Source organism: Barbus barbus, assembly GCF_936440315.1.
Source record: "Barbus barbus genome assembly, chromosome: 3".
Taxonomy (NCBI): Eukaryota; Metazoa; Chordata; class Actinopteri; order Cypriniformes; family Cyprinidae; genus Barbus; species Barbus barbus.
Genome location: NC_136731.1, coordinates 43,853,969 through 43,865,003, shown reverse-complemented (window position 1 = coordinate 43,865,003; position 11,035 = coordinate 43,853,969).

The following is an 11,035-nucleotide window of genomic DNA, read 5'->3' as shown; positions in this document are numbered from 1 at the left end:
CAATAAGTGCTTCTCTGCTGCCATCTACTGGTTATAGTGGTCATTTGATGGATATATATATATATATATATATATATACACATTTGTTTAACACAAAATGTATTTGGTCAGCCCATTAAAAAAATAAAAAGGTTAATTTTTAGAGATTTCAAGTTCTGTAAATAGTTGTGTTGTCATTGAAAAGTGCTTGAATTTCTCAAAAGTTTGTACAAACCCTAAAATGATGAGGTAATAACAATTGATTAGGCTATTTCTGCCACAACACCATGGTATACTGTAGTTAGCGTTACTTCTGGTTCTCTGCATCAGTGTTATCTGTTTAAAGCAGGTAAATCTGTGCAGAATTCAAACTCTTCTCTCTGGATCTCGCAGCAGTCTACAGTAACAGTGTCGTGAGATCAGCATTGATTCTGTTCTGAGCTCTGATCAGTTTGCACGCGTTTACGCTCAATTATTGGTCCGAGCTGATAAGCAGCTCAAACCAGTAGCGCTGCTACACTTTGTTTCGTTTGCCTTTTGAAGTTTGTCATATGCAATAGAAATGGCAGCTCTTAGTAGTTGAAAAAACTTAGAGCTCCAGACTGCGAGCATTTTTTTCTGCCGCGACTGTGTTATTATTTGATGCTACAGCTAATTATTGCAGAGCTCTAAAAATTGTTCCCATAAAAGCAAATCTAAATCTGCTTGAAGCTTTATAACATCAGTAGCCTACTATTAAAGAAGAAAGAAGAATAAACACCAACGTGTTTGTTGTTCAGTATCTTCAGTGTGTTTGATTCTGCAGGGTTCTGGATCTCTCATCTTCTCTCTGTCCTCTTTAATAAACTCAGCCTGTCCAGATTTCAGCTCTTCCTGATGATTTGATGCTCGTCTGCACTTGTGAACTGATGGGAATATTCCAGCATTTATTGGTGCTGAATTAGAAGTAGCTTCAATGATTATGCGATTCTTTTGGGAGGAGCTTCAGTGAAGGTGTATTGCTGTATGTGAGGAGCTAATCTGCCAATATATATATAGAGAGAGAGAGAGAGAGAGAGAGACGTCTATTAGATGTCTTTAAGATGTTTATGATTTAGGATGTATACCAGATAGCAAAATTTGTCTGGCCCACCTCTGGGCCACAACCTTGCTTCACTTCTGGCCCAGTTCTGGCTGGGTCCCCGGTCCAAAACTGGCCCACACACTGAAAACAGACACAAACAATTTCCTCTGGCCCAGATGCGGACTCTAGAGACTCTTATTTATTGATGTGGCCCAGATCTGGCCCACATACTGTAGAGTGACTTCTATTATTTTATGTGGCCCAGGTCTGGCCCAGACACTTTAAGGCAGATCCGGCTGAGATCAAATGTGGCCCAGAACCTGCTAAATGTAATTCAACAGTGAAACACAAAAACAACCATTAAAAAAATTAAAAAGGCTTTTATTATAAGATTACCAAATACTTTAATATAAATATATATTAACAATGAACAAATGCACTACAGTATAAACATTAACACACTTTTTAAACCACAAAGCAACAAGTAAATTATATTTACTGTATATTATATATATTTTAGGGATGCACGTTATTGGAATTCTGCCGATATTCGATATGCCGATATTTTTCAACTCATTTTGGCCGATATCGATGCCGATACCGATATATTTCCTTTTGTTTGGAAACAACACCAAGTCTCTCCTGTGCAGAAATTATAAGCAAAATATTATTAATTTTGGTTAGTTTTTAACAAGAACTTATTTATTAGAATTAAATAAAAAATAAAGGTTTTTTTAACAGTACATTGAAGCTTTGAAAATAAATATAAATCAACTATATCAATCGCTGCATTTTTCCCCCCAGAAAGATGCAGTGTTAACCCTAATATTTTATTTTAAATAAAATTTATAGATGTAGATGGTCTAAAACAAAAGAGTTGTAAAAATTCTGAAAATCTTTTAGAGCTCATGATTTGTTTAAAAAATAAAACGTTACACATTAATGAATAAATCAGTATATATAAAATTATTTAATTTACAAGTGTCATGTTTGTGATTTTTTTTTTCATGTAAGCTATAGCTTCTGACCATTAAATCAAAACATACTTATTTTATTACATCAATTACTGCTTTATTTAATCAGAAACACAGTCTAAATGTTATTTGTATAGGCTATTTTACTTTTAATTTAATTAGAAGTAGGCCAACAGCGCCCCTACTATTAAAACTACTTACCGAACGGGCATTAGGACCTGGGGGAGGCTGTCACTGCTGCCCCTGCTTGTGCTATAACTGTTTACTCTATCCCACACCGAACGCGTCATTCTGTACATGACTTCACACCTTAAATGCAGCGATCCAAAACAGTCAATCTATTCATCATTCAGACAAAACTTTGCTTCAAGAATGAGCCACATTGCTGACGTGATCTAATCGCTAGCACACCCTGAGCACATGCGAGTTAACCCCTTCCCCTTATCGGCAAGACATATCGGCATAATTTTGCATGTCAGGCCGATGCCGATATTTACATTTAAAGTCATTATCGGCCGATTTTGATATCAGTCCGATAATATCGTGCATCCCTAATATATTTATAAACATTGTGTCATAATTCAGTTCAGTTCTTATCAAATGGCGTCATGTGCAGTCAAGTCAATAATATTGCTGAATATTAAGTGTCTTCAACTAAGCAAGACAAAAGGCAACAGTGACAAGGAACCCAAACAAGACCAGGCTCAGTCAGGAAACCGGTTCTCCTCTGACCAAACGAATGAACATGGTGTGATTATTCCAGGCTGCACCACAAGTCAGATTGTGGATTGATATCATTCAGAATATTTTATCCAACTTCTGCTTGAAGAAACATCATGCCAGCAGATAAAAAGGGTCTGTGCAGAGGGCTTGTCTGTTTCTCGTAGTCTTTGCTGAGGGTCTGTGCTGGGGCCATCAATGAGGTCTTCACAGGGATCTGTCATCTAGTTGATATGGTCTCCGCTGATATTCAGGGATGTGCTGTGGTCATTCCCAGGAGCAGGTCCACCGTCTGGTCTGGATACCGGCTGGATCAGCTGATTACTGTAACCTAGGGATAAGGGTGAGACAGTAAATAAGCGACTAATATAAGCATTGATGTCATTCTTCTTACAAATTAAGATTTTATGGGAAGTGTTGCTGCTTAAACTAATTGGTGCAGCATACAAATACTTTAAGGGATTTGAATTATAGAAATGTGATAGTGTGTCATGTGTATGGAAGATTAAAGAGATGGGACTTTTAAACTCAGAGTGTGTCTGTCTCCTGAAGTCCACCCTTTTGATCTGCCACCTCTTCATAGTCCCCTTGACCTCCATTTCAGCAGCATTAAAGGTTTTCCAAATTGCAGCCTTGAAATATATGTATAAATATATATTGTAAGGTAATTATTAAATCTTAAGCATTAGTTTTTTAGTCATTAATTCGGACCTGATATGTTCGATGAATGTTCATGCATAAATTCATGCAGCAGCTCAGAATTTCTGTAAAAAAAAAAAAAAAGCTTCCCACACGGCAGTGTTACCACAAGATAAATATTATTATTAAATTCAGCAGTGGAAACTTAAACTTAGCAGGTGCTATGACTCATTTGAATGGTTAAGTGAATCCAATCAGAGAGTCACTCGTATAGATATTTATAGCGCCAGCAGCGGAGTCGACTCCTATGATTCAATAGCAATCACTCGTTGAAAAAGACGATTGAATGAATTCTAGCAAACAAAATAGAATTTAACTCATTAAAATTTAATTAGCTAACATTACCGTGCACTGGATACAGCTCATCATTTTTTTTTATATAAAAAAAACATTATTTTTTTCTAAAGAGACCGTGCCTAAGAGTTAGGCCTAACGTTACTCATCAACACTCAATATATCCGTGTGCAATCATCTTAAACATCCTAATAGAAACTATCTAAATACTCTTCGTGGCACTTAAAACATCAAACAACACGAGATTGAACATTAAATAAATTAAATAACTTACTTTTTGCAGCTGAAGTATTCCTCTTGAGAACTGTGCCCGCCGAAATCTCAGGATTTCACCTCCAGATCTTTCTCTCAGGAGCGGATCTCCTTCATTCTAGCAGCGGCCCTTTAACAGACATCTTGCAGATGTACGTGTGCTATCTGGGTTGATTTTTAAACATGCATTATGTGCTCAGGTTTATTCAATGAAAAGCCTTTTGGAAAATCGGTCAGTTTTGATATCATGGCTGGTCACCACAAATAAATAAATGTATGGTGTAACGGCTCCTGACTGTTTTCTTCTGATTAAAAGAATGACGCTTCAACTGATGTCTTAACGTTTAATATCTTCATAAGCATTATGGCCATCGCCATCTGGCTCGTATTTTCTTCACATAAAGTCATGACATCGTGAAAAACTGAAACAAATAAAATAACATTCAGATACATACAGTGTTTCTGTTTTTACCACAGTTTAACCAGTTGTTTCCTACTGAACCAATATCAATAAACAAAGTACATCATTGCAAATTAACAGATGAAGTCTAAAGAATAAACCACATACCGTGTGCGCTTTCCAATCAGAAATACAGGAGACATTAGAAGATATTTATATAGACATTCCTTTTAACAAACACTCTTAATATCAGATAGCTCTCAGCACACATGCGTTTCTTTGTGGATCTGAATCTAAAAAAGACTAGCTAGATCATGTGACAAATTCAACCAATGGTGCACCTATTTCTCCTGTAGGTGTCACTATTACACAACTTTATAATACAATTTCCAAATGAACATTGATACATTATACCGAAATTGTGAACTAAATACTTTTCCACAAAATAAATTACTGAAACACTTAAAGCAAATACAACCTTTTCTGAGACAGCTACACTGCCACCAAAATTACAAAGATTTGTGTTCTGATCAGAATAAAGTCAATCTGGTAATTTTCCTATAAGCTGTCACTTAGCTTTCAAATACTTTTCAATACCTTTGTGACAAGAATTATTGTAATTTTACGTAATTCTGCTTGACTAATTCTCTTGGATGTAGATGTATCTATTTTACATTATTCCATCTTTGTTTAGGAATTATTCTCAACTATTATCACCAATTTCTGAACTGGGCGCTCGAGGAAAGACGTTTGTGTCATGCGTTCACCTTTCTTTCCCAAATTACTTTGACCCATTTGGAGTTTAACCTTTCGGACTAAACCATCATCATCTGCACTTGTCTCAACGACTCTAGCAAGTTTCCATTCATTCCTGGGAATATTGTCCTCCTTGACAATTACTACATCTCCAACATGAACATTTCTTCTAGGCGTGTGCCACTGTTGTCTGAGGCTTACGTTGACCAAATATTCTTTGCGCCATCTGCTCCAAAATTGTTCTGACAAATACTGCACTCTCCTCCATCTTTTCCTAGCGTACAGATCTTCACGGACAAATTTGCCAGGAGGAGGAAGAGGTACTGAGGTCTTCATCGTGAGCAGATGATTGGGCGTCAAAGGCTCAACACTCTTTGGATCATTTATTGTGTTGGTGGTGAGTGGTCGACTATTTACAACTGACATTGCCTCATAGAAAAATGTTCTTAATGAAGCGTCATCCAGTCTTCCTTTGGCTTGTGCCAGAACAGCATTCAGCACACTCCTAATTGTCCTTATTTGGCGTTCCCACACACCTCCCATGTGGCTTGCCTCAGGAACATTCATAAGGAAGTCACATTGGTTACTTGCAAGATAGGTAGAGATCCTCTCTTGGTCCAGATCCTTCAACCCTTTCTCCAACTCATTCTTTGCCCCCACAAAATTAGTTCCCTGGTCCGATCTGATCTGTCGCACTGCTCCTCTGATTGCTATGAAACATCTTAAAGCATTCAGAAATGTATCGGTAGTAAGGTCCTCTAACATTTCTATATGTACAGCTCGGGAGCTTAAGCACGTAAACAACAGACCATACCTTTTGAATTCCTTGCGACCTTGTTTCGTATAGAAGGGACCGAAACAGTCTATTCCTGAGTACGAGAATGGGGGTGAAGGTTCTACTCTGTCAGCTGGAAGATCAGCCATGCGTTGTTCTTCAGCTGGTCTGCGCAGCTTTCTGCAGGTAACGCAATTGTTGATGTACTTGGCCACTACCTTGCTTGCACCCAAAATCCAGTATCCACTGGCTCTGAGTTTATTCAGTGTTTGACCTCGACCTTGATGTTGAGTTTTCTTGTGACAATGGTCAAGTATTAGTTGTGTGACAACACCTTCCTTAGGAAGAATTATTGGATGTTTCAACTCAAATGCTGCATTAGACTTTCTTAACCGTCCTCCAACCCTGAGCAATTCATCCTGGTTGATAGGATCAAGTTGGTATAACTTGTTATTCTTTGGCAGCCTAGCTGGGGTTTGACTGAGCCATTTGAATTCTTCTTCGAAGGCTTCTCTTTGTGCAGCCTTGATGAGCACATGAGCTGCCTTTTCTCTCTCTTCTACACTGATAAGCATTGACCTGTCTCTGCTCACCAATCTTTTGATCCTAGCGATGGTATTAAGAGCTGTATTCCAATCTGAGAATCTTGACAGTCTTTCCAGAAAACTGTTCTTTACACAGGCATCTGTTCTTAGGACCTTTACTTCAGGGTCACCTACAAGAAGCTTTGGAGATTTTTCATCAGCGATAATCTCTCGTTCCCATAAAAACTTAGGACCCTCCAGCCAATTTGAGTCCATCAGATCTGCCACCTTGAGACCCCTAGATGCACAGTCTGCAGGATTCTGACTGGTTTCCACGTACAACCATTGTCTCGGATCCGTAGAGTTTCTTATCTTCTGGACCCGATTGGCTACGAAGACATGAAAGCGACGAGCCTCATTCTTGATATACCCTAGCACTACTTGGGAATCGGTCCAGAAGAATTCCTGATTTACTTTCAAATCAAGCTCTTCTCTAAGAGTATGACTTACTGCAGCAGAAACTGTAGCTGCTGTCAGTTCAAGGCGGGGTATGCTGAAAACCTTCAAAGGGGTCACTCTAGCCTTACCCATAACTAGCGCACAGTGCACTTTTTCATCAGCAACAATCCTGATATATGAACATTGCCCGTAACCCTCACTGCTGGCATCTGAAAAATGATGAAGCTCTATTTTCTGGATTTTGCCCATATTTTCAGGAATGAAGCATCTTGGTATTTGAATCTTTTGGATATTTTTCAAGTCATGGAGCCATGTGTCCCACTTTGGCTTCAAATCAGACGGAAGAGGTTCATCCCATCCTACTCCTCGTTTGCACATCTCTTGGAGCACTTTTTTCCCAGTCAAGATATAAGGAGCGAGAAAACCTAATGGGTCATATATACTCGCGACCACAGATAGAATTCCTCGGCGAGTGGCTGGTCTTTCAGTGAGGTCAACTTTGAATGAGAATGCATCAGTTTCTACGTTCCACTTTACTCCCAGAACACTCTGCATTGGAAGGTCATTGTAGTTCAGATCTACATCCTTCCCTAGACTGGCACATTCACTCTCAGGAATTGCACTCAAGACTTCTCTGCTGTTGGACACAAACTTGTGTAAACGCAGTTTTCCTTTTGCCAAGACCTCTTGTGCTTCGTTAACCAACTTCTTGGCCTTCTCATTTGAATCAATGCTGACAAGTCCGTCATCCACATAGAAATTTTTCAGAATGAAGCTCGCTGCCAGTGGGTAGTCCTTTCCATATTTGTGGGCAAGATATTTCATGCCATAGTTGGCACAACCTGGAGAGGATGCTGCTCCAAAAATATGCACTCGCATGCGATATTCCTTTGGTTCCTTTTCGGTGTCCCCATTTTCCCACCATAGGAATCTCAAGTAATCACGATCCTCTGGACTAACGTGAAAACGGTGGAACATCTTCTCTACATCGCAAACAATTGCAATTTGTTGCTCACGAAATCTACACAACACTCCAGTCAGAGCATTCATTAAGTCTGGTCCAGTGAGTAAGTGGTTATTTAGAGACGTGCCTTCAAATTTGGCTGAGCAGTCAAATACCACTCTTATTTTTTCAGGCTTCCTGGGATGGTACACCCCATGGTGTGGAATGTACCATGTATTGCCTTCTTTTGATGTGGCTTCTGCTTCTTCGACATCACCATCTCTAAAAGCACTGTCCATAAACCTTACGTAGTCCTCTTTGTACTTGAAATTTTTCTCAAACTTTCTTTTCAAGTGCTTCAAACGAACCATGGCTAGTTGCTTATTGTTCGTTAACTGAGGACGTTCTCTAAAAGGTAGAGGCATTTCAACATGACCTTCTTTGTTGTGTTGGGTATTTTCATTTAATTGGTGAAGAAACTGAATGTCCTCTTGGGATATTGCCTTGTCCTTACCGTCTGTATCTCGAAAGTCTGCTTCCAATGTTCTGATTACTGATGCGGGTGTGACAGCTGGGAGTTCCTTTAAAGAAATGCGATGACAGAATCCTGATACATTCCTAGAGCAAATGTTGGGTGTTATGGATCCCACTACACTCCAGCCTAAGTCCGTTTTGACTGCGTATGGTTCGTGATTCTTCCCTGATATCACTTGAGTTGGCTTTAAAGCTCTCGGACAATCATAGCCAATTAGAAGCCCTACAGGACAATCTAATAAATCTGGCATCTTATCAGCAACACTGACTAAGTGGGACCATCTCTGAGCCTTCTTGCGAGTAGGAATGCTGTCTTGTTCCAAGGGAATGTACTCTCGAGTATATGCATGTGGTAACTCAATGTGATCTTGCAAACTGTAACCCCTTACTCGTAGTCCAGCTGCTCTGTGACAATTCTCAATTGAAGCTCTGTTAGTCATTGTAGACAGCTTTAATTTCACAGGTTCTGTGTTTGCTTGAATTTTGTCACAGATGTCCTGATCAATAAATGTATTACTGCTCTGTGTATCCAGTAATGCATAGACTAGAGTTTCTGGGCTATCCTTTGTCGTACAAGAGAGCCATACTGGCACTATCATTGAGGTGCGAGTACAGTTGTCCATTCCCACACTGCACAAACTAGTGGAAGCTCTTTTATCAAGTAAAGCTTCTGAATTTCCTCCCTGAGATCGTTCTTCGTGAAGTGGAGAGGGGTGACTCTGTCTGCAGATGTTACAAGTAGCTCTCTTTCTACAGTTTTTGGAGATATGACCAACTCTGAGGCAACCAAAACACATCTTGTTGTTGATGATGAACCCTTTCTTTTCTTCAAGAGGCATTGCTGCAAACTTTTCACATTTGTATATAAAGTGATTTTGCTGACAACAGACACATTCTATTTGTTTCTTATCCTGAGTGACCGAAGGGCTGGATAGAGAGCCTTTCTCCTTTTCCCACGCACTCACACTCTTTGCAATGGGTTTAACATTTTGTGCCAGAGCACTGGCTTTGAAACGTTTCTGCTCTTTCCCAGGTTTTTCCTCTGCCTGTTTCAAAGCATGTAGAGAGGAAACAGGATTACATGCAATACGGGCCTCCTCTGCAACAAAGCCTGAAAACTCAGTGAAACTTGGATATGGCTTCCCTTCTTCTAAAACTTTAGTAACATACCTATTCCAACGAGTTGTTATCCAATCAGGAAGCTTCTGCAGCAATTTCTGGTTTTCTTCACAATCATCCAAAACTCCTAGACCTTGTATATGAGGCATTGCATTTTTGCAGGATATTAGAAAATCACCAAACTCTCTTAACTTCAGTGACTCTCTGGGTCCAATTTTTTGCCAATTACTCAGCTTTGCCCTAAATGCTCTTTGGATTAAAAAAGGGTGTCCATAGCGCTTGTTCAGGGCATCCCAAGCTTGTGTGTATGCCTCCTCATCACTCCGATAAAAGGTTCCCTCTAGTACACTAAGTGCATCTCCACTTATGTACCTTTTCAGATAGAACAATCTATGTGCTGGAGTTGTGCAATTGGTTTCAATCAAAGCTTTAAAGCAAGTGCGCCATTCAATAAACTTGAGTGGATCACCTGTAAATGTGAATGGTTCTGGAGCTGGAAGTTTAGTCATTGCCAGGGATTCCTTGAGTGCCTTTACTAACAAGACCTCATTTACTTGCGTCTCTAGCTTCCTTTCCGAGCAAGGTTGAGCTAAGGAATTTTCAGAAACCTTGCAGCATGAAGAGTTGATGTGCTGCAGTGGATGCTGACACGGAGGCAAACTGTTTCTCTCTTTAGTATCTCCTATTTCAGCATTAAATTTTGATTCCTCTTCTGCATACACAATGTATTCAGCTTCCATAACTTCAAGATCCCTTTGATCCTCCAGCATCTTTAGCTTCTCTTGTTGGGCTAGCACCTCTTTTCTTTGAGCTAAGATGTCCTTTTCTCTATTTAGTTCAGCACGTTTGGCAGCTAGGCGTGCCGCTGCTTCTGCCCTTTTTACTGACATATGACTGCTCTGCTGACTATCTCTTTCAGCTCGTGACACAGTTGATCCATAAATTGACTTAGCGTCATCTCTTTGCAATAATTGGAACAGTGACTCTTTTACGGCTTTCACATCAAACTCCTTAGTGCCAACTTCTGTGCAGCGTCCCTTCAGTAGTGCAGTTATTTCACTAGTAACTGAAGTGCAGCTGTCCATTCTCCTTCTTACATCTTGAGATGGAACGTTCAGCGAACGAATACTCTCATATATTTGTTTTAACTCTGCTTCCCGTTTTTCAGCAGTCACGATCATATCATCTAACTCAGTTTTAGAGCACTCTTCCTTCAGTTTAGATCTGATAAACTGAGCTTCAGCTTTGAAGTTTACGTAAGTGAACATGAACTTCCGTTCTCTTTTTACGATCTCCTCACGTCTCAACTCCAGCATTTTTTCTGTTGGACGCCTTTCTCTTTCTGATCGCCTAACTTCTTGCTCAACTTGTGATGATTCTTGGAGTCTTGTCTTATGAACGTCCAGATCCGCATTAATTTCAGCTAACCGTCTTTCATAGTTTAGCCTCTCTGAGACATCAATTTCAGCTTCTAATTGCCCCTCTAATTGTGCCTTTTCATCTTCAAGAGCTTGAATTACTTGATCTAAGATATTGTCTGATCT